Genomic DNA, 24,779 nt, shown 5'->3' on the forward strand with positions numbered 1-24,779 from the left:
AACAGAAAGCAAAGGTTTCATTTTGTTGATATTAAAACCCTTTTCAGGGGTTACCATTTTAAGAAAGGTGGTGGGGGGGGGAGGGGAAGAGAATGGGAAACACCGTTCTGACCTTATTATTCAATTTATCAGAAAATGTAATTTGCAAGCATGCATATTGATTGAGTTCTTCTCTTGGCAAGTCAAATAACTGGAAAATATTTTGAGAGCTGGTGAAACTGTTGCTTCACAAGCTTACAGATCCCATGGATACTTTACCACTGGTTTTCCCCTTTCTGGGTGAAATTCTGGCCCCATTAGGTATGTCTCCACTGCTATTAAACACCCAAGCTGGTCTGTGTCAGCTGACTCAAGCTCATGGGGCTCAGGCTGTAAAATTTCGGTGTAGATGTTCAGGCTCAGGGTGGAGCCCGAGCTCTGGGACCCCGAGTGACTTTCTGCTTCCCTGATTACAGTGTTTTTATATATATATATATATATATATATATATATATATATATTCTTTCACAAGGCTAATACTAGTATTGGTGATAGCACATCATACAAAGTACAATAATATACAGTAAGTGCTGTTTGCTTACATGTTAATTGTAATGACGTAGCAAGAAGGAATGTGTACTAGCCATATATATTTGCAAGGAAATTGCCCTGTAGCTGTAAGATAATTATTATTTCTCTCTCAAATTAGAATGTTGACTATATGGGGGTATATCAGGGCAGAAAATCACTCATAGCAAAAGCTTTTAGACCCACTAGGCCTGATCCTGACTCCCTCCCACATTTAAACCTCTCATTGACTCCAATGAGTAACACCCATGTGTAAGGACTGCAGGAATGGGCATGAATTAACTTCAGTGGGAGATGTGCATTAATTTTAAAAAGTGCTTCTAATCCTTTTGCTGCCCTCGTGCTTTGTTCCAGCTGCCCCTATGGACAGAATGACGCCCCTGACATCCAGTTTTCCAAACCCCGCTCCTTCTCCTTATTAAATCCCTCCCAACAACCTATTTCTCCCTGATGCCCACAAATACAAAAAAAGTCAATAGATTCAGAGGGGAAAGGAGCTTATCTGCAGCAACTCCTACCTGTGTCTTGTCACACCTTGCTCTTCCATGTCCTAGATTGTACACCTCTCCTGAGCAGGGATTGTCTTGATATTTATGTATTGAGCAATGCTGAGAATACCGTTAGCATGTAAATATCTAATACTATTAAGGGGAGCAGGATTTTGGAGGGTAAGTGTAATTGGAAGGGGATCCAACTTAAATTTCCATTTAAAAAGCAACTGATCATCTAAATTTGCTACATCCATGCAAATCTGATGGAATTCAATAGGAGTTGAACAATTCCTACTTAAAGTAGTTAACCACAGCTTCATGAACTGGGAAGAATTGCAGAGGAACTTTGTGCCATTAACAGTGGCAGGTAATTTGTGTCTTTGTTATATACTTGGCCAACATAGTAATTCTCTCCCCCTGACTGGGTCTCTGAAAAGCAATAACCAGTTGTGGGACTAAAAATATGGCAGAAACATTGTTGAATGTGTCAGAATATGGTTATAAAAAGTGATTTTTGGATTGGAAAATCATGATTGTTCCACTTACAGTGGTTAGACAAGTTAATTACATAGATACTCTGCAATAAACTACATGGTAATATCACAGTAACTCTATTGGAAACCATGGTAATTACACAGTTACTGAACTGAAAGGTTCCTAAATAGAAAAAGAGAGCTCCAAAAATCCATATAGATGTGGGCAATTTAACCAATACTTCATTTATCTCCTGATGATTCAACTAGTAAGTATCCACCTACTTTGTATACACGTGTCTATGCAATTAGGGGCTTAACTTTAAGCATGTGAGTAGTCTCAGTGAAGTTAATGGGACTGCTCATATGCTTAAATACGTTGTTGGACTGGGGCCAGTGCACTCATCAGGTTCCAGGATCGAGCCCTTGGACAGCTCACCTCTCCTACAAAGCATTGCACCAGCTCATGTCTGATGGCAAGAGGGGCAAAGATATGGTATGGATGGCTCAAGGAAGAAGGTGCAGAAAATGGTCCTGATATCATGTAAGGTTGGAATATTTTTCCACTTGATGCATCATGCTGAATTTAGATTGAGCTAGACCAGATCATGTTCAGATTCAGACTATGAGCATGATTTTTCCCGCACTTACACCAGTTTTACGCCAACATAACTTTCATTAACATCAGTGTAGTTCAGCAAAGCCTTATATCTTTACCTGTTTCTGTGAGGTGCCTTACAAATACCTGAGTACTTGAAAAATAAATGCACAAATAAAATAGTAACAGCACTTTTCAAACATTAAGCCAGCCTCACACCACCTGTGACAGGCAGGCAAGCATTTACCTATCTCTGAAGGGCATATAATCGCCTTCATTCTGAAATGAAATGACTTGCCCAAGGTTACACAGCAAACCAATGCCAGAGTGGAAAATAGTCCCAAATCCCACTCCTTTGCTCCAACCGCTAGATGACACCATCTCTCTGCAGGAAACTAAGGGGCAACGACTAATAAAGGTGTAATAAAGAAGTCGGGTGTCCATTCACAAGTTCTGACTTTGTGTGGAGTCATTCTGTAGCTCAAGCTGAACTTTTACAAACCCCTGTGAGGAAAGAGGGTTGTTACACTGAATGCATACTATTATGGTCCTTTGATTACATGGGAATGCTTTGGGAAGGGGTGCCCTGACTGTCCTAGATGCACCAATCAAGGAGTTAAGAGTTTGAGTTCTCGCATGCAGCGAGATACAAGTTGGGGTAAAAAGAAACCTTCCAACATGGGCATGTGTATTTTTCTCCCATAGGGATTTCATTGTGTGAATCATAAAACATATCCTCTAAGGTTTTAAAATGACAAGTTGTCAGAATATATGGTGCTTTAAAGCCTCTATTGGGTCTCTTACAAAATATTTCAAAGATTAAGTCAGTCGTTTTTGCATTCCCTTTGGTTTTAATATTGTAGAAATGAATGGATCTTCTTGGGAGCTGAACACTTAAAAATAGTCTCTAGACAAACAAAAAATGTGATGTGTGAATTCTAAGGAGTGACAATAGTTCTTTATGGTTCACTGTACCCAAAGCAGATCCAGAGCCCATGTACCCTTAAGTTTTCCACCTCCTCCACGTAGTGATCATTATAGCTTAATACTATATTGATAATAAACAGGTAAATGAATTCTCACAACCAAATAAGTCTCTAGTACATGAAGCTTTTGTGAATGTGGATGCAGTTCTTGCCATTATGTGCAATTAGAGCTCTTTGAAAGTGTGTTGCCTGACTCTCTGTTGCTTGGTAACTGGTGCATCTAATTCTTCTTCTAAGAGGTCACAGAAATGTCAGAAAACCCATTTTGTGTGTGTGGGGGGGAGAAATACCCCATCAGAATAGGAACATAGATCAGCTAAAGAGAATATCATTTTTTCCATTAGTAGGTAGAAAAATAGTGATATTATTTGTATAGTTCCACAGTGCTGTACAGTTTGAGAGTTGTGCCAAATACGTAGCAAGCTTTTATGATCTGCAAGCAGGCTAGCAGAAAGAATGACACGGTCAACGCAATGCACAGTTGTGGTGGCAAGTGGCCATTATGGGCCTGACAAGAGCCCTTGGAAGTCAATGGAAAGACTCCCCAAAATGGTAAGGCATCATGGAACATATAAGGTTTAATGAGTGTGTGACAGAAAAAGCTTTGCAAGTGGTGATTGCGAAACTGTTCCAGGCATGGGGAGCAGAACAGAGGAAGGCATGATGCTGGGAGTGAACTAATAAAGCAGGGGGTGAAATTCATTTCTCTGCAGAGAGGTCCAGCACAGAATCCATGCCACAGTGAAATCCCAAAGGGAGTGAAAAAGGTTTTGGATATATCTGCTCATGTTTTAAGTCAAACTTGAAAATAAATTCCACTGATATGGAAGTAACAGTACATTATGCACCAGGATAAAAAAAAAAAAATTGACCAGCCACTGCAACAGGCGAAAAATAAAAGAAAAATGCAAGTTTGGAGACAGTAAATCCTATTTCATCTGTCAGAACAATTTACTTTTCATTTTTGTGGCATGCTTTGGCTTTCAATTTAAAAATATTTCCATCCCCTGCCTATTTCCAGGGTTTTCTTCTGATGTAGTCAGTGTGTTGTAAGTGCACTGACTACTTAAAAGGTGATATTCACTGTTGTATAGAGGGCGAGGCCAAGGCTGGTGCACCAGTGAAGGCCGACTTAAACTCTGAAATAAGGTTTAAGTGGGAGTTCAGTGGTACACAGGCCTGATGCTGGCCTTCTACCCAGGAATAAATTTCATCCTGTAATGTTCAGCTTCAGCAGAGGCTGCATTTCCTAAAATGCTTTCTGTTTTCAACAGAGAAATATACTGCAAATTTTCCTTACTGCACTTATCGTAAAAGGTTTCCTGGATGCATGAAGGCAGCTGCACATAAAATGCTTACACATTTTAAGGGGATTTGCATCTTGTAACTCAGCTGGAAGAGCACTCACCTATGAACCTTTCAGAGACTAGATTCTAGTCCCTTCTCTGTCTTTGCCTTGTTAATTCATTTCTTAAAGGGAGCCTGATTGGGATCTCACTTACTCTTATGTAGATCAGCATGCACATTGATCAGCACACCTCACTTAGATAAGAAACGAACATGGACTACAATAGTTTTCTATACAAATGCCACCTCCCCATGAAAAAATCTGTATGTAGCTATGTGAACATATACCACTTAGTTATCGTAGGACACGACAGACCATCTGCAATTGTGCAGAAAAATGGAAGGAGCAATAAGGTGAGCCTTGTTACCTGCAGCCCCGCCATTTATTTTGTGCACTAGCAGCCACCTTGCCTACTCACCATCCAGAACTCTTCTTCTCTTAGCTTCCAACTGATATGCAGAAATTCAAACCAAGATGTAAGATAGAACATTAATTGCAACAATGTTTCATTTGGTCTTTTTCCAGAGACTGCTAGGTAATATATTACACAACGTGCACCTGGTATCCTAATTAGCCGATGGGCAAATAGGTTATCACACTCCTTTAAACTTAGTTACTGATTTATTTAGTATGGTAAGCATAAAGCAAAACAGGTTTTATTTTAGCTATAGAAAAAATGTGAAGATAAGAGATGCATATTTTGGAGGGCAAACCAATGAAAACAGGATTTTTCCACCAGTGATAATTTTTCTTATATATCTAGTGAATTCATAATGCATTGCTCTTCATTACATATTGGGTAACTGATACTCATTAGATCAAGATTATAGCTCACTTAGCATGTCAGTGCCTGGCTAAGCAAGTCTCTCTTTGTACACACACAGAGGTGATATTTCACTGACTGCTATAGTTGTGCAGAGGATCGAAGTTCCGTTTCGCAAAGAATTTCAAAATCTGGTTTTGTTCTGAATCAGAGGAAAAAATCCTAATCTTTTGAAGTTCTCAAAGAAAATGCGGGGGTGAGGTGGAAGGGGGGGGAGGGAATTTATGGGACAATCCAAACAAATCGTTTTGATTTTTTGTGTGAAATAACTTTGGATTGTGACTTTTCTTTATTTTGTATAATACCAAATTTTGAAAGTATGGAAAGTCATTTCAAAATGAAAAATCAAAAATGTTTTATTCCAGAAATACCAAAACAAGACATTTTGACAATCAATTCCCCCCGCCCCCAGTTTTCTTCTGAAACAAGATTTCAATGAAATTGCAAAATCAAATCTAAGCATTTTGATTTTGTTTGAATATAGTTCTGTTGAAATTTCTCCCACAAGCTGTACTGACTATCTAATTTGGTGTAGGCTGCCTCAGACAATGAATTTGTAGTATTTAACTTTAGCAGGAGGTTTCCTGTTACATGTCTCTCATGCCAGCTCCAGATCACCTTCAGGAACCTCTTGGTAACCTCAAAAGGTGCCTGCCTGAACTGCTTCCATTTGACAGGAGTATGGCAAAGTGGACAATAAGTCCAATGCAGTTACACTGGTATAAGTGAGAGGAGAATTAGGCCCACGATATTTATCACATATATTTCATACTGCACTGTGTCCACGCCCCATATTCTAGCTTCCTTTTATGCAGAGTGAAAAAAGCTATTGTCAGGGAATGTAGAAGAAATAGAAAGTGGAACCTACCAAATGTTAGAGCCAATGCGGTCCATATGAAATATGTACTTATAGATGACTGAGCTGAGGACTCTATCAAGTACACTGTGTATTATTTAGTTTCTTTATTACTGAACTGGTGGGGGAGAGCAGAAAAAGCTTGGGTAAGGTATGGTTCAATATCCAAGCTTTTGGAAGCATCTCTCATCTGAACCAAGCTGCCAAGTCTTGAGTTTCAGCCATCACTAGTTAGCAATGCACAGTGTGCCATAAGTACTTCCCACAGATCCACTTCAGTTTGACTTGAGCAGCGTACCCGAATTTGTAAGATGTAGATTAGATTGTACCTGGCATAATAAGCCACTGTTTACCACTGAACTTCAGTCATTTTCTTGCCAAGATGTTGGCTTGTCATGAGTTGTCACTGTAGTGATTCTGCAAGAAGTATCAAACAATTGCAAAGATTTTACTAAGAAAGAAATGCATACAGTACATTCTGCACGTAAGAAAACATACCTATCTTTATATGCACAAACTTTATTTCCTCTTGAAATGGCATGTACCGCTTGTGATTACACATTTATATAACCCTGGCTTTGTGCCACATGACAGACATAAAAAGAAAGGAAATCGGTTCTTGTGGTTAAAGCACTAGATTAGAATACAGGGGGTCTAGGTTCAACTCCCAGTCGCTCCACACACAAGCACAATATGGTTCCAATCTCAGTTGGAGCATCTATGCACTATTAGGTAAATAGTAATAAACTGCTCCCTCAAAACAATGGGAAGAATAACTGATCAAATAGTTATAGTATTTATAGCTCTTTAAATAGATTAAATTAAATCACATTAAATGTGATTAAGTCATATACCATCCTCTGTTCAGACTTGTTGGTTTGATATGTCTAATCAGACCCTTTGAATGTTTCAGCTGGATATTTTTATGTAGACTGTGTGTGATTAGGGTGATCCTATTATTAGTGAGGTTGTAAGTAGCCAAAATTAAACAAAGGAAGTTGATCACCCCAGCCTTAGAAGCATTTCTTTGTAACTCAGTCCCTCTGTAGTTGGCAGGTATTTGCATGGGATCATTGATCCTGGTGATCTCAGTGGGAGCTCTGCCAGATCTTTGGACCAGGATTTGCCCAGAGACCATAGAATCATGGGACTGGAAGGGACCTCAAGAGGTCATCTAGTCCAGTCCCCTGCACTCATGGCAGGACTAAGTATTATCTAGACCAGGAGTCAGCAACCTTTCAGAAGTGGTGTGCCGAGTCTTCATTTATTCACTCTAATTTAAGGTTTCGCGTGCCAGTAATACATTTTAACATTTTTAGAAGGTCTCTCTCTATAAGTCTATAATATTTAACTAAACTATTGTTGTATGTGAAGTAAACAAGGTTTTTAAAATGTTTAAGAAGCTTCATTTAAATTAAATTAAAATGCAGATCTTATCAGTTCAGTGCAGTGTTTCTTAACCTGGGGTGCACGCACCCCCTGGAGGTGCGAGATGCCCTTTCTGGGGGTGCGAGACATGTGAGATTTTTTTAGAAGGTAAATCATCGAAAACACAAATTAAGCACAGGCACATAAGTACAACTACTTTGTTTCATCAAACTTGTGTATTTATTAACATTATACATTTTTAATGATTACTGTAACATACAAACAAAATTGTTAAGTTTTCAAGTTTTTAAGGTAATTGTAGTGTAATTTTTTATAAGGGGTGCGAGAACATATTTTGAGAACTCCAGACCGTCAGCAGGCTGAGCGGGGCCGAGTGTAGTGTATTAAATTGCTCCACATAGGAATGTGTTACTTACCGTGTACTACTTAGGGCTGCCAGTCCTGATGCTCTGAGCCGCATGGTAAGAGGACAGGGAACAGGGGTGGTTGGATAGGCGTGGGAGTCCCGGGGGGCCTGTCAGGGGTCAGGGCAGTCAGGGGACAGGGAGCAGGAGGGCTTAGATGGGGGGTGGGGTCCCGGGGGGGAGGATGGGGTGAGGGGTCCCGGGAGGGAGCGGTCAGGGGACAAGGAGCAGGGGGGGTTGGATGGGTCAGGGGTTATGAGGGGGGCCGTCAGGGGGCGGGAAGTGGGAGGGGGCAGATAGGGGGCGGGCTGTTTGGAGAGGCACAGCCTTCCCTACCCGGGTGTAGTGTATTAAATTTCTCCCCATAGGAATGTGCTACTTATGGTGTACTACTTACAGCTGCCAGTCCTGGTGCTCCGCAAGTAGCACATTCCTATGGGGAGAAATTTAATACACTAGACCCGCGGACAGAACCCCAGACCGGCAGCGGGCTGAGCCGCTCAGCCCGCCACCAGTCTGGGGTTCCGTCCACCAGCTCCTGCCAGCTGGGGTTCCGGTCGCCGGCCCGGGGTTCCATTCATCCAGGCAGGCAGCAGGCTGAGCAGGATGGCGGCCGGGACCCCGGCCAGTGTGCCAGTAAAAATCAGCTCGCGTGCCGCCTTTGGCACGCGTGCTGCAGGTTGCCGACCCCGATCTAGACCATTCCTGACAGGTGTTTGTCTAACCTGCTCTTAAAAATCTCTAATGATGGAGATTCTACAGCCTCCCTAAGCGATTTGTTCCAGAGCTTAACTACCCTGACAGGAAGTTTTTCCTAATGGCCAACGTAAACCTCCCTTGCTGCAATTTAAGCTCATTGCTTCTTGTCCTGTCCTCAGAGGTTAAGAAGAACAATTCTTCTCCCTCCTCCCTGTAACAACCTTTTATGTACTTGAAAACTGTTATGTCCCTTCTCAGGGCACGTCTTCACTACCCGCCGAATCGGCGGGTAGCAATCGATCTATTGGGGATCGACTTATCACGTCTAGTGAAGACGCGATAAAATCGATCCCCGATGGCTCTTCCGTCGACTCCGGAAATCCACTGTGGCAAGAGGCGGAAGCGGAGTCGACGGCGGCGCGGCAGCGGTCGACTCGCCGCCGTCCTCACAGCCAGGTAAGTCGACCTAAAATACGCCACTTCAGCTACGCTATTCATGTAGCTGAAGTTGCGTATCTTAGGTCGACCCCCCCCCTGTAGTGTAGACCTAGCCTAAGTCTTCTCTGCTCCAGACTAAACAAATCCAATTTCTTTCAATCTTCCCTCATAGGTCATGTTTTCTAGACCTTTAATCATTTTTGTTGCTCTTCTCTGGACTTTCTCCAATTTCTCCACATCTTTCCTGAAATATGGCGCCCAGAACTGGACACAATATTCCAGTTGAGGCCTAATCAATGCGGAGTAGAGCGGAAGAATTACTTCTCATGTCCTGCTAATACATCCCAGAATGATGTTCGCTTTTTTTGCAACAGTGTTACACTGTTCACTCATATTTAGCTTGTGGTCCACTATGACCCCCAGATCCCTTTCCACAGTACTCTTTCCTAGGCAGTCATTTTCCATTTTGTATGTGTGCAACTGATTGTTCCTTCTTAAGTAGAGTACTTTGCATTTGTCCTTATTGAATTCCATCCTATTTACTTCAGACCATTTCTAGATCATTTTGAATTATAATCCTATCCTCCAAAGCACTTGCAACCCATCCCATCTTGGTATCGTCCACAAACTTTATAAATGTACTCTCTATGCAATTATCTAAATCATTGATGAAGACATTGAACAGAACCAGAACCAGAACTAATCCCTGCGGGACCCCACACATTATGCCCTTCCAGCTTGACTATGAACCACTGATAACTACTCTCTGGGAATAGTTTTCCAATCAGTTTTGCACCCACCTTATAGTAGCTCCACCTAGGTTGCATTTCCCTAATGATGGGGAACCACGATGGACTGTGAAGCACTGTATGAACACCACACTATATAATTAATTTCTGTTGTAATGGTCTAAATGTTTCTCCTGACACATTTTCCACAGACTCAGTAGAAATGGAATAGGTGTATTAGATAGGATCCTTGAAAAAATCTAAGCTAATATAAAAGTCTTGAGATATGTTTGACACACCCAAACTGCCTGTTGACTTTAGCTGGAATTTTGGATGAAAATGGAGTCAATGAAGTACTTCTGTAAAAATAAACCCCCAAACAGATAGTCAGTGGAAGGAAAACATGGAAACAAATACTGAAAGGGAACTAGCTGTGGACGGCAAATTCAATATGAGCTTCCAATTGGGGAACTGGGCAGGGAGTGAATGTTCTACCAGTTACCTGCCTGCTCTTGCAGTAGGTGATGATGAGAAAAGACCAGTAAAGATTTCAGCTACAAGGAGCAAGAAGGACATAGGGCCTCTAGCAGATAAATGGGGAATTGGGGAGTGTTTTGTTTTGTTTTTTTAATAAGGAAAAAGCTATCCTGTATACTTTCTGATTTCCAGGAAAAGTCACCATAAAATCTTTACACCAGTCACGGCCCAATTCTACCCATCTAACTTGTGTTGAATAGTAACTTGCTCCATACATGGGCCCATTGGTTCCAATAGGGCTCTTCAAGGGAGAAGATACAACTTCAGCACAGATAAGGCTGGCTGATTTGGGTCTTTAGTGATCAGCTCACATATTTTACAAGGAAGTATGACAAATATTTACTTTGAAGTTAAAAAAAAAAAAAAAGCTTAGATAAAGTGGAGCAGAGTTTATATCATTCTCCTCTCACCAAACCTGTAATACGCACAGGCCACTCAAATACAATTCATATTTTTCTACTCCAACTCCCCAAAACATTGTTATGCATTAGTGGGGTAAGATTCATTCTTGCGCAAAGGCTCAGCTCAAGACTTCTGTACCACTTAAAGCCTCAATAGAGGGCTGTGCTGTCCACTCATACAGGAGTAAATTTCACTCTAGTGATCATTGAGGGGCAAGGGGAGGGAGACTGTCCATCTTCCCCCCCCCTGCCCCCCAAATGATGAATGGCCCATTATTCCAAGGAAAGCTCAGAAACAAAAAGAAAAGAAAAAAAAACACAGGAGTAGATTAACACACACAACATGTGGTGTTTACAGCCAATAACGTAAGCAAGACACATGAGAAAATTGCCTGTGGACAGTGCATTCTTGGAAGATGCACTATTGAAGAACTGATTCCACACATCTCATTGGGGAATCCGTAGTTCACCCACAGTTTTCTGCAGAACACTAACCTCCGCAGGCCCTGCCCTTCCAACAAGATTACTCAGTGACATGCATCAGTGAATATTCCATGCACCCGGAGTGATTTTTCCCCCCCTGTCCAAGATGATTTGGCATACTGGAATAGCAGGGGGGTTATTTTATAATTTAGAGAGGTAACCACTTGACATTTCCTCATTGATTTCCTACTGAAGAATCTGTCCCAGTTACTTCTTGGACTGTGAGACTTTTAGTAACTCTGATAATGGTAAGTCTTTTACTTCTCCATAAATATTGTTGGTGTTTCCTATTAAGGATCCAGCCACAAGTGAGATATAATACCCTCCCTGGATTTGGTCTGTCACACACCCTTTTTCTATAGTTTACATGCTATATTAGTTCCAGGAAGAGCAGAATATATTTTGGTTTGTTTTACTATTTACCTTACAGTTTTGTAAACAGTTACACAAGTGAAAATATAGCTGCTAAGCAAAGGTGTTGAACAGTGCTCACCATGACTAAGAACTGTAAGCCTTGTAGAGGGTGCACAAATGTAAATACTTAGAAAGGAGTGTTCCGATGGGAGTCTTATTTTGATAGGCTTTGGATCAGAGCCCAAACCTCTTCCCTCTCACACTCCCCTTCTCCAGTGTCAAAGATGCAATACCACATTTTATGCATCTGACAGGGATTAAAGATAAATTTGGGGGTGTGAAGGGGAAAACAATTTAGAAATGGGGGATATTAGCAACCTTCTGTGAATCACTGCCATTTTGAATTCCATCATCCATGCCAAAGCTATTATTTTTACATCAAATGCAGTATTGAAGACCCTCTGAGTTAAAGTATTGTTGTTTTCAAGTTAGACAAAGCAATTGACCCTCATTAACTGCTTACATGCTGCCAGGTAGACTTGTTACATGGGCTACTATGCTTCTCAAATGTTGCTCCATACACTAAGTTTAAACACCACCTTTCCAACTGTGTTCTAAAAGAAGTCATAATTCTGAGAACTGAACCTACTACATGGCTATTTTGAAATCCAATCTCGCTCAATAAATCCTTCCAAGACCCAAAGCTTATTCTTAGGAAAATCAGAAACCGCCTGAAGTGGGATGCAGTTGTAAATTAATTTTCTTCAGGAGGGAGGAACAAAAAAAAAAGCGCAAAAAAACACACTACTTTGTATGTTTACTTTATAGAACACTGTAGTTATGGGGTTTTTTTAAAAAAGGAGCTAGAACAGATGAAAGCTTAAGTATATTAGATGCTCAAAAAGCACTTCAAAATCAAGCCTGAAATAGTGCATATGAAAATGACAAATTTTAAAGAGCTGATGACACCTGTTTAAAAGCTACCCTATCTAGAAGTGGTTATACATTGATATACAGTATTGTGTATCTTCCCTTATTACTAACGTTATGGGTATCAAAAAAAGCTCTCAGATTTATCATTGGACAAAACTAATGAACATTTTATTATTAAAATTCAGAATTAATTTTGTCCATTTCACATAATTTTGCATTCTGATTTTTCCCCACAAACGTAAGATGAAATGTTATATTAACAAATACAGAACATTTTAAAAGCTTCTCATGATGAATCTCTCCCCCATTTCTACTTTTTGCCCATGTTGCTTATTCAACATCTGCAGTCATGTTTGCAAGATAACAGCTGATTGCTGTGGAAAGCTCAGACTCTGCTCATTGGTGGGTCGTCACAAATAGGCATACTCCCCAGGAAAATCATAGTGCATATAAGTTTATTAAATGGACGAACCAGGTCAATCATTAGAAGGGAGATACAATGTCAACTCACCACCTGCTGCTACTGTTGATGTATTTATTACCTGTTTAGAGAATGCGTAAACATGCCCCTAACTTCCTGGCTGAAAGTAATTCTGAGAGAAGTCCTTCCTATTTGTGAAGAGTTGCAATCTTCTTGCTACTCACCCATTCAACTGGCAGCCTGTAGCATTACACCAGAGATGAGTTTTCACACTTTGATGAAAGGCAGTATTTTCAGTCAAGTATTTGTCTCCTGACACAAGCTCCTCTGCTCCTTCACCCATGCTGCTCCCTGTTTGTGGAATGACTTCCTTTGGCCCCATATGACACGTAATGTCCTTTCCCCCTTCCTTTCTCTTGGCAAAAGCTTACCTGGTCCAGCCATTTCTCAGACAACCACTCATCTGATGATAATTTAAAAAATAATAAAACCTCAAAAGTAACACAGACAATACTGTGCCATCTTCACAACTCCATAGACTTCAGTGCGCTCCTCCTTCCCCCTTGTCAGATATTTATTTCCATTACATGCTGTCTTTTCAATGATCACTTTTGGCTCTGATCCTGCAAGCCCTTATGCATTTGCTTAATATTATACATGTGAGTAGGCCCACGGAAGATTCAGAAATTCATTGCTGTGAGGGGAGCATGCTGTGAGGGGAGTGTACTATGGTTGCTACTCTAACTCTTCCCTGCAACATGCTACCTCCCTTACCATGGAATCCTATTCAGGAATACATGGGGAAAGCGTGACAAGGTCCCACTGCCATACCCTCCACCCATTTCTGTTAAATTTAGCTCCCTTCAACTTGTGCAGAGGGGATCATCTACCCTTCTGGAAAGTTACTAATGTATATGTTAGAGGGGAAACTACAGGGTACATTTTTAAAATGGGGCAAAAGATATAGGAATGGAGACATCCATAAGCCGCCTAGAGCTTAGAACAGGGGTGGGCAAACTACGGCCCGCGGCCCGGATCCGGCCCCTCAGGGCTTTGGATCTGGCCCGCAGGATTGCCCCCCGTGGCGCCGCAGGCCTCGTGCCGCTCTGCAGAAGCAGCAGGCACCACATCCCTGCAGGCCCAGGCGGGGGGGGCAGAGGGCTCCGTGCGTTGCCCATGCCTCCAGGCACCGCCCCCTGCAGCTCCCATTGGCCGGGAACGGGGAATCGCGGTCAATGGGAGCTTCGGGGGAGGTACCTGGAGGCGCAGCAAGGGCAGCGCACGCGGAGCCCTCTGCCTCCGCCCCCCGGGGCTGTAGCGCTTCCTGGAGCAGCACGGGGCCAGGGACAGGGCAGGCGTGCAGGGAGCCTGCCCCCTGGCCCCAGTGCGCGCTGCTGCCACCCCGGAGCCCGAACCCCTCCTGCACCCCAACTCCCTTCCCGCACCCCTCCTGCACCCCAACTCCCTGCCCTGAGCCCCCTTGTGCACCCCGCACCCCTCCTGCACCCCAACTCCCTGCCCTGAGCCCCCTCATACACCCCGCACCCCTCCTCTGCCCCAATCCCTTGCCCTGAGCCCCTTCCTGCACACCGCACCCTCTCCCACACCCTGCACTCCCTCCTGCACCCCAACCCCCTGCTCCGGCCCTGCATACAATTTCCCCACACAGATGTGGCCCTTGGCCCAAAAAGTTTGCCCACCCCTGACTTAGAACGCTCTTAAACAGTCTATAGACCCCCAGATTCAAACATAAGTCCCACAGCAACTTTAGAAAGAGGTCTGTCTGCCTTATCAACTGAACAGAGGGTAGGGGCATGGGCAGATATACCATGTGTTGTAATGGGATTTCTCAAGTGTAATTTTTTTTTAAAGTGGAACCATGTGGTGGAAGATTAAGCAGCATCCTGTTAATCTCCGATTGTCCAGCTCCCCCTGCTGTAATTACATATCTGACACAAATAGCAACAGCTGTTCAGTGTCTAAGATAAGAATTATATACTTAGTCAATATCCTAGTGATTCAAAACACTGATTGGGAGGCCAGAGTTTCTATTTAAATTGGATGACAAAATGAAAGATTTGTAGACATGTATGAGCCACAGAATATTAATACGAACTTAAATGTGAACCAAGGGAAAGAGATACAGTCTAAATAGCACACAGACTAATTAAAATAAATTTCTCAATTTGTGATCATAATCCATCCCCCTTTCAGAGCTCTGTCTCCTTTGCCATCTTTTATATAAACTAACTGAAGCTCCACAGCTTGTAGATATAGGTTGGATATAAAGGCCTTCATGTGCATTTCATTATAGATTTAATGGACAGACTAATTTCCTCAACTTAAATCCAATAAAGAGATATATCAGCATATATATTTTGCCTTACATCCCACATTAGAAGAGCTGATCCTTGACCCTCCCAGCGCAGAAGGTATTTGTTGGTGAGATGCTTTCTCGGGGCATCCAGAAAAGTCACCCATCTTCTGTAGCAAAAGACAGATTTCTTGGTGCTAACCTGTGTGACAGCTCCCCATCACCCCAGTGTGCTAGCCAGCCAAAAAACTCCTTAAGGCTCTGGGACCCCTTACTTTGTCTTGCAGGTTACACTCGCTCCCCCAGCTCCCAAAGCCTCAGAAAGAGCGTTCCGCTGCAATATCGAGCCGGTCATTGGACGCTCACAGAAATGATCAATTCCTCTGTCTCCAAAGAGACAGAATACATATCAGCCTGTTGGCTTAGTGAAGATGCACCCCTCACTTTACTATAACAGTACAAAGGTGAAATTATAAAAGCAAGAATAAGTTTATTCATGAAGAACAGATTTCAGTGATACTAAGCAGAGATAGAAATAGAAAATGGTTACAAATGAAAAGTTTAATCATGCTTACTAATCCTTGACTATTAAGTTTCTTATCTAAAGCAACCTTTCAGTGTCACTCACCCACTGTTCTAAGATACAAAGATCAGCACTCTGTCCCCTGAGCTGTGAATAACAAGATGCCCTTTTGCTTCTCCTTATATCCCCTAAAGTTCATTGTCTTTGTCTCAGCCAGGATGAACCCCCCACCCTCATATTTTAGACTCCAATGTGCTGATGTCATGCTATTGCCTCATACTCCTGGTAATTGGTGTTTACCTCAGATGCAAATGAATAGAAGTTGTCTCTGGTATTGCCATGCTCAGTTAGCACTGGAGACAGGGAGATAACAATCCTTCCTCTTGTCTGGGAAAAATAGGTTCTCTTCCCTTTGGTTGGTTGCATACTTTAATGCATAATATCGAAGAGTATCCATAATTCCTCATGTAGTATTAATACATAGATTTCATAATGGATGTCAATCACCAATGCATTGCTGGCTTTTATTGGATATCTCATGACATTCTTTATAAACACTGACAACACTGTGTTAGGTGTAGCGAGTTTGTCAGGCTTGATAAGAGTTTCTGTCACATGACATTGAACCCTTTGCCAGTGGACACTGAGCGGCTCTTTGGTAACACTTGGTTTGGTAAGATGATTACTGTTTCATTGTGATATCCCAGGTACCCACAGTGAGACAATCCTAAGGGAGGAGATGTTTTAAATTAGAGATAGACTTGAGACAAAAAGTTTAGACCCAGATCCAAAGTTCAGGGTTTGATTCTTCCCTTTAGAGATACAGAGATTAAATTTGAATATTCATAACGTCGGGGGTGCATGGAGCTGGAGTTTTGGTCCATCTGTAGTTTATATAGCCATGCTTTTGAGCACGACAGAAATTTCTATTCTTGGTTCTTTCACAAGCAAGAGCGGTTAGTCATTTACCCAAAGCTTTTTTTGGATGCCAAAACTTTCAGCAGCAGCTCCATTCCCCCCCACACACACACTCACACACCCACAGAACATCAGTTAGATCATTTTAAAAGTGTACGTTATATGCTGCATATCTTTCATTACAATATTACAGTTGAAATGCAAAAAAGATAAACATTTCTTGCTACCAGATGATACGTTGGGGGGGGGGGTTAACTTTACTTTTTAAGAATCACTATGTGGCAGGGGAATGCTAGTCTCATACTTATAATCAGTGGAATATCTTTGAATGGGGTAGCTTTACGTTACTCTCATATTTTCTTCCCCTTTTAGCTAAAGCTTGTGAAATTAGATGGAAACAACAGCACTTTTGGCAAAAATGTTGGGGGAGGGGAGGGGACTGGAGGGAGGGAGAAACACTTTTTCCGGATTTTACTATTTGCAGAGCCTCAAAAAGCCAGCTAGGCTGACCTGTGGAAGGCAAAGGAAAACCTCTGTTCACAGCTGCTCTGATTAGTGGCCACTGCACCTCAATGGCTGAGGTAACCTCTATGGGAACTTGTGTCTCCTCCCTCAATAGGGTGGAGAATGGGAGTCCACAGGAGGAGTTCCACAAAGCAAGACTCTGTACAAACCAGCGGTACATACCCCTGCACATACCCATGGCTTCCCCTGATCCCCCTTCTTCTGCACACTGTAGCCATGAAGGAGGGGACTGAATTTACATCTTCTACTGAAGAAATGTGTTGATTATTGGAATAGTAGCCAGTATTTTACTAGCTCTCCAACAAAGTTATCTAGAGTTTTCAGCTGAAGAATAAAATAAAGAGTAAAAGCTGTGAAACATTTTGGGAAATATGCTGGTGTGCCTGTATTGCATGCCAGGATAGATTTACAAAACAGTGCCACTATCTGTGATATTTATTGGTAAATGTTAACATTTGAATGGCAACCACTTTATAGATTTCAGAGTAGCAGCTGTGTTAGTCTGTATCCGTAAAAAGAACAGGAGTACTTGTGGCACCTTAGAGACTAACAAATTTATTTGAGCATAAGCTTTCGTGGGCTACAGCCCACTTCTTCAGATGCATAGAATGGAACATATAGTAAGGAGATATATATACATACAGAACATGAAAAGGTGGAAGTAGCTATATCAACTCTAAGAGACTAATCAATTAAGATGAGCTATAATTAGCAGGAGAAAAAAAACGTTTGTAGTGATAATCAAGATGGGCCATTGCAGACAGTTGACAAGAGGTGTGAGGACACTTAACATGGGGAAATAGATTCAATCTGTGTAATGATTCAGCCATTCCCAGTCTCTATTCAAGCCCAAGTTAATGGTATCTAGTTTGCATATTAATTCAAGTTCAGCAGTTTCTCCTTGGAGTCTGTTTTTGAAGCTTTTCTGTTGCAAAATTATAGAAATTCTACATGACAACAGTGCATTTCACTTTTCTAACTAACTGCTTAGAAAAAGTAAGAAACTCTCCTCCCCTCTTGGGCAAAGCAATGTATAGCATGCACCTGCTACTAAAATTGTATTAGCACCAATCTCCTAAGGATCAAACACTCCCACACTGAATTTTGATATGATTATTTTGCAAAGAATGTGCCAAAAGATTTACTTATTCTGTAGAACTGTTTAAAGAACGTTGTGGAGATCAAAGAAGCAAGCATTTTCATGACAAAAGGCATTTGTACTCTTGACTCTAGCACAGACAGTGATTAGTGAGTCATACACAAGTGTCTTGCTTTTCTTTTTTAAATAGCTAGTTTAGCATTTAACTAGACATTACAGTGCCGAATCAGTAGTTTTGCATGTCTTCACTGTTACTGCTTGAACTGATCACCATTAGCTGCTAATACCCCACTGATGCATTGGAGTTTGAAAAAGATATATATTCTCTCACAGTTATTTAGGCTGCTCATAAATAAGCATATACATTTTTACTTAGGATTTCTTGAGAGGGAAGGGAGCAACAGTGGTGTTTGACATTTTAAAACATATCTAAAAAGGATTTACTTACAACAAAAAAGCATGAAAATTGAAAGTGTCTTTTCATTGAGCTCAGTTACGCCCAGATTTAACACTATTTTGAGTAACAAAATTCTACATGCACGGTAACATCTGAAAATGGACATTTGCTCTCCATTGCTACATAATCCCTCATCATTCACCCAGTGATTTAACGGTCAAAGTTAAACTAAGATTTGGTTGACTATATGGAAAAAAATGTAGACTAAAAATAGTGAGATAAAAAAACCCACCTTCTACATAGGTGGGAGATACTGGAAAACACCCACCTTTGTAGCGGGAACTTTAACATTTCTCTGCCTCAGTAGTAACAGCAAGCAAGATTGATTCTCCACTGCAATGCATCATCCTCACTGACTTCACCACTATAATAGTTGAATTGATGCATTCAGCTGAGATGCTTTATGTCTAGAGCAGGGGCACCCAAACTGTGGTACTTGCACCACTGCTGGTACATGAGCTTGTTGGAAGTGGTACACATTTCATCATGCCAGCATCGTAATAGTATTATTTAGTTGTGTGCTGCGGCTGTGCAAATGGATACTATATTCTCATCTGGTGTACATCTGGCTGGCTTTCTACTAGGCTCAGCCTTCAGCTTGTGCTGAGCTACACAGGTAGAGCTACTGAGGGAAGCTTGATTCCATGTCATGCCACCAGAGTTCCCCTCATAAGAACGGCCATACTTGGTCAGACCAAAGGTCGATCTAGCTTAGTATCCTGTCTTCCGACAGTGGCCAATGCCAGTACCCCAGAGAGAATGAACAGGTAACCATCAAGTGATCCATTCCCTGTTCCTCATTCCCAGCTTCTGGCAAACAGAGCTAGGAATATCATCCCTGCCCTTCCTGGCTAATAGCCATTGATGGACCTATCCTCCATGAATTTATCTAGGTTTTTTTTTTAACCCTGTTATGGTCTTGGCCTTCACAACATCCTCTGGCAAAGAGTTCCACAGGTTGACTGTGTATTGTGTAAAAAAATACTTCCTTTTGTTTGTTTTAAACTTGCTGCCCATTAATTTAATTTGGTGAGCCCTAGTTCTTGTGTTACAAGAAGGAGTAAATAACACTTGCTTATTTACTTTCTCCACACCAGTCATGATTTTATAGACTTCAATCATATTCTCCCCTTAGTCATCTCTTTTCCAAACTGAAAAGTTCCAGTCTTATTAACCTCTCCTCATACGGAAGCTGTTCGATGCCCCTAATAATTTTTGTTGCCCTTTTCTGAACCTTTTCCAATTCCAATATATCTTTTTTGAGATGGGGCGACCACATCTGCACGCAGTATTCAAGATGTGGACGTACCATGGATTTATATGAGGCAACATGATACTTTATGCCTTATCATCTATCCCTTTCTTAATGATTCCCAACATTCTGTTCGCTTCTTTGACTTCCGCTGCACATTGAGTGGATGTTTTCAGAGAACTATCCACAATGACTCCAAGATCTCTTTCTTGAGTGGTAACAGCTATTTAGACCCCATCATTTTATATGTATAGCTGGGATTATGTTTTCCAATGTGCATTACTTTGCATTTATCAACATTGAATTTCATCTGCCATTTTGTTGTCCAGTCACCCAGTTTTGAGAGATCCTCTTGTAGCTCTTCACAGTCTGCCTGGGACTTAACTATCTTGAGTCGTTTTGTATCATCTACAAATTTTGCCACCTCACTGTTTACCCCTTTTTCAAGATCATTTATGAATGTTAAATAGGACTGGTCCCAGTACAGATTTCTGGGGGACACTACTATTTACCTCTCTCCTTTCTGAAAACTGACCATTTATTCCTACCCTTTGTTTCCTATCTTTTCACCAGTTACCAATTCATGAGAGAACCTTCCCTCTTATCCCATGACAGCTTACTTTGCTTAAGAGCTTTTGGTGTGGGACCTTGTCAAAGGCTTTCTGAAAATCTAAATCACTGGATCCCCCTTGTCCACATGCTTGCTGACCCCCTCAAAGAATTCCAGTAGATTGGTGAGGCATGATTTCCCTCTACAAAAACCATATTGACTATTCCCCAACAAATTATGTTCATCTATGTGTCTGACAATTTTGACCTTGACTATAGTTTTAACCAGTTTGCGCAGTACTAAAGTCAGGCTTACCAACCTGTAATTCCGGGGTCTCCTCTGGAGCCCTTCTTAAAAATTGGTGTCACATTAGCTATCCTCCAGTCATTTGGTACAGAAGCTGATTTAAATGATAGCTACAGACGACAGTTAGTAGTCCTGCAATTTCACATCTGAGTTCCTTCAGAACTCTTGGGTGAATACCATCTGGTCATGGTGACTTATTACTGTTTAGTTTATCAATTTGTTCCAAAACCTTCTGTATTGACACCTCAATCTGGGACAGTTCCTCAGATTTGTCACCTAAAAAGAATGGCTCAGGTCTGGGAATCTCCCTCACATCCTCAACCATGAAGACCAATACAAAGAATTAATCTAGTTTCTCCGTAATGGCCTTATCATCCTTGAGTGCTCCTTTATTATCTCAATCGTCCAGTGGCCCCATTGGTTGTTTAGCAGGCTTCCTGCTTCTGATGTACTCAAAAAAAAATTGCTATTATTTTTTGAGTCTTTGGCTAGCTGGTTTTCAAATTCTTTTTTGGCCTTCCTAATTATATTTTTACACTTCATTTGCCAAAGTTTATGCTCCTTTCTATTTTCCTCACTAGGGTTTAACTTCCACTTTTTAAAGGATGCCTTTTTGCCTCTCACTGATTCTTTTACTTTGTTTTTTAGCCATGGTGGCTCTTTTTTGGTTCTCTTACTATGTTTTTTAATTTGGGGTGTTCGTTTAAATTGAGCCTCTATTATGGTGCCTTTAAAAAGTTTCCATGCAGCTTGCAGGGATTTCTGTTTAACTAACCTCATTTTTGTGTAGTTCCCCTTTCTGAAATTAAATGCTACAGTGTTGGGCTGCTGTGGTGTTTTCCCCACCACAGGGACATTAAATTTAATTATATTATGGTCACTATTACGAAGGGGTCCATGCAAAAAGACCCAGGGGAAATTCCCTCCTGTCTTTAAAGGGAAATTGTGCTTATTGTGAAATCAAACATTCAAAAGTCATGTGTCAGGCTCCAAAAGTTAGGTGTTTTTTTGTTTAAGCTAATAAAATGTTGGGGGTGGGGGTTAATTTGCCTTCTGGTTTGAGGCTTTAGGGTGAACTTACTTCACAGTCAAGCTTTTCTCTGCAAACATCATGGAAAAAATAACCACATGCACACTCTCCCCTGTTAAAGAAAGCAGAGAATCTCAGAGCCTCTCACTTTCTGGAGCTGGGATTTAAGAAACACCAAAAATATCACATCACTCAAGTCTCAAAAGTTAGCACCACTGGAATGGTTGGTTGGTTTCAATGACGGCAAGCCTGGCTACAGGACTATGTAGAATTGCCTTGCCTGGCTCTTCAGGAGCCAAGCAGGCTGCTATTTGAGCCTCTTAGTCGTGGGGAGATGCTGTGCCATTTGCCCTGCATTGCAGGCATCCAAGGGCCCAGCTTAGGAGGGTGCCAGAGCTACTGAGGAGCTAGAGGCCTCCTGGAACTGAAGCTGCCCGAGACCTATATAATGCCCTCACTGCCAGGCAAAACTTTGGCTCATGTTCTCCCATAATCCAGATCAGTTTTAAATTCCTCCTGCTGCTGCTGCTTAAGGTAGACAATTTAAAAAGCCAAACCACAGAGTGTAGTTCAATGGCACATACCAAGATAGATGAAGACTTCCTCTATGACATAATTGTTACTTGTTGTTTGAGTAACATGAGATTCATAAGTAATAATAATGGCAGCTTTATAGCATTTCTTTTTGATGCCCTGTCTGAAGACCTGAGATGTTTAGAAAGGATGTTATAATTGAATATTTTAGGCTTCCTTTGGCATTTATTACTATCAAATCCAGAGATACTTAAGCCTATTAAGGCCTCAAATAAATGTGCACAAAAAGGATAAAGGTACATATGACACTTCAAACATCAAATTAAGGTGGTATATGAGCCACTGAAGTTTGCTGGTCCGGAGTTTACTATGATGTCTACGTAGCTTTTGTCTCACTTACAGGTTAGGTGAATGAGGGCATGTCTATACTTACCTCCGGAGCAATCGATCCAGCAGGGGTCAATTTATCGTGTCTAGTGAAGGCACGATAAAGCAACCGCCGAGCACTCTCCCATCGACTACAGTACTCCACTGGAGTGAGAAGTGTAGGCAGAGTTGATGGGGGAGTGTCAGCAGTCGACTTACCGCAGTGAAGACACCGCGGTAAGTAGATCTAAGTATGTCGACTTCAGCTACGTTATTCATGTAGCTGAAGTTGCGTAACTTAGATTGATCCTTCTCTCTCCCCCGCCCCCCCCCCCCCCCCAGTGTAGACCAGGCCTAAGTTGAAGTGATTTTTGTAGTCCCCTGGGGATAATTGGCTGCATTTAAAACTGGATAGAAATAGGATAATATAAGTGGGGTCTTGTGTTGATCATGGATACTGATCAGGTTCTTGACTACTGTTGATAAGCACAATTCTGAGGACTGAATATATCTACAGTACAATCAGAAGTGTGAAAGGAGCATGTGTAGACATACCAGAGCTAGCTTTGATCTAGATAGCTTGCATAATAATGGTAAAAAAAGTGTGTACTTAAGCAGCTACCCTGTGCTGCTGCCCATGCTGCCACAGTTTCACTGCTATTGTTATTCAAGCAAGCTAGATTAAATCTACTTCCAGTATGTCTACATGTGGTGCAGTCACACCTCTGACTGCAGTGTAGGCATACCCTGTGTGTGACTGCATTCCACCCACAGTCATCATATGCCGGACCATGATGGATACACTTAGGCTTGGAAAGATTATATTTTTTAAATTGGTAAGTGTCAATTTCACCACAAACCCAATGAAAAAATATGTCCAGTGATAAAGTTTACACATAAGCAAAGAAAGAAAGATGCTGCTTGAGAACTTAGTTTGATTTAAGGATAAGTGCTTTGCATATTGACAACCTGTGTTATAATGGTTATAAAGCTTTAACTTTGAGTCTCTGCATCTATCAATAATTGTCCAACCCTCCCTTATTTCCTGCAACTGAAAATTTAAAAACACAATAGAAAAATTCCTGAAGACACATTATTATGCATCAAAATTATAACAAACTGAATCCTGCCAAGTCTAAAATGTTTTTTTGGTTTTTTTTGGTTACTGTTTCCAGTACTTGCTTCTTCCTAATAGTAGCGGGTTGGTGGAGGAAGAGTAGGATGTAGTAGTGGGGTGCACCACATGCCAAGAGAGAAGTGGGACTTCCTTCCTCTCTCCCTCCCCCCCGCATTTGCATTTGTTCACAGCCTGTTATAAAAATCAGCTTGTATGCTCAATTCAGCTCTAATTTCTCCACTAAATCACCCTACCGACTACAAATGCACATTTGTTTTCTTTTTGGAGCCAAAAAAGGTCAGAAGTCTAAGACAGTGGTCTCCAAACTTTTTTGATCGCGCACCCCTATCAGTAAAAAAATTTTGAGGACGCACCCCCTGCCATGCTGCAGGGCCGGCTCTACCATTTTTGCCGCCCCAAGCAAAAAAAAAAAAAAAAAAGCCACCCGAACTGCCGAAGTGGCGCTGCTCCGGCGGCGCTCCTCCTACTGTGCACCCCGAAGGATCCTCTTGCACACCCCCTGGGGTGCACACACCCCACTTTGGAGACCATTGGTCTAAGACACTAGCGCACTTTCAAAACACCATACCTTCAAAAAAGAAAAAAAAAATCATGTTCTGATTTTTACCAAGCTTTCCAGAGAAACTTGACCCTGGAATAAGACATAAAATAAAAGCAATTTCAAGAACAGAACCTTTTGGAAGACTAAGTTACAGGTGACAGGTTTCAGAGTGGTAGCCGTGTTAGTCAAGGACTCCTCGTTGTTTAAGTTACAGGTGTGGTTGAAAATGGGGCTTATAATTAAATACGTGGAAGGGTATTTCCTTCCCTTGAGGATATCATCTATTCTTTTCAGCAT

Source organism: Emys orbicularis, chromosome 1 (assembly GCF_028017835.1).
Source record: "Emys orbicularis isolate rEmyOrb1 chromosome 1, rEmyOrb1.hap1, whole genome shotgun sequence".
NCBI lineage: Eukaryota > Metazoa > Chordata > Testudines > Emydidae > Emys > Emys orbicularis.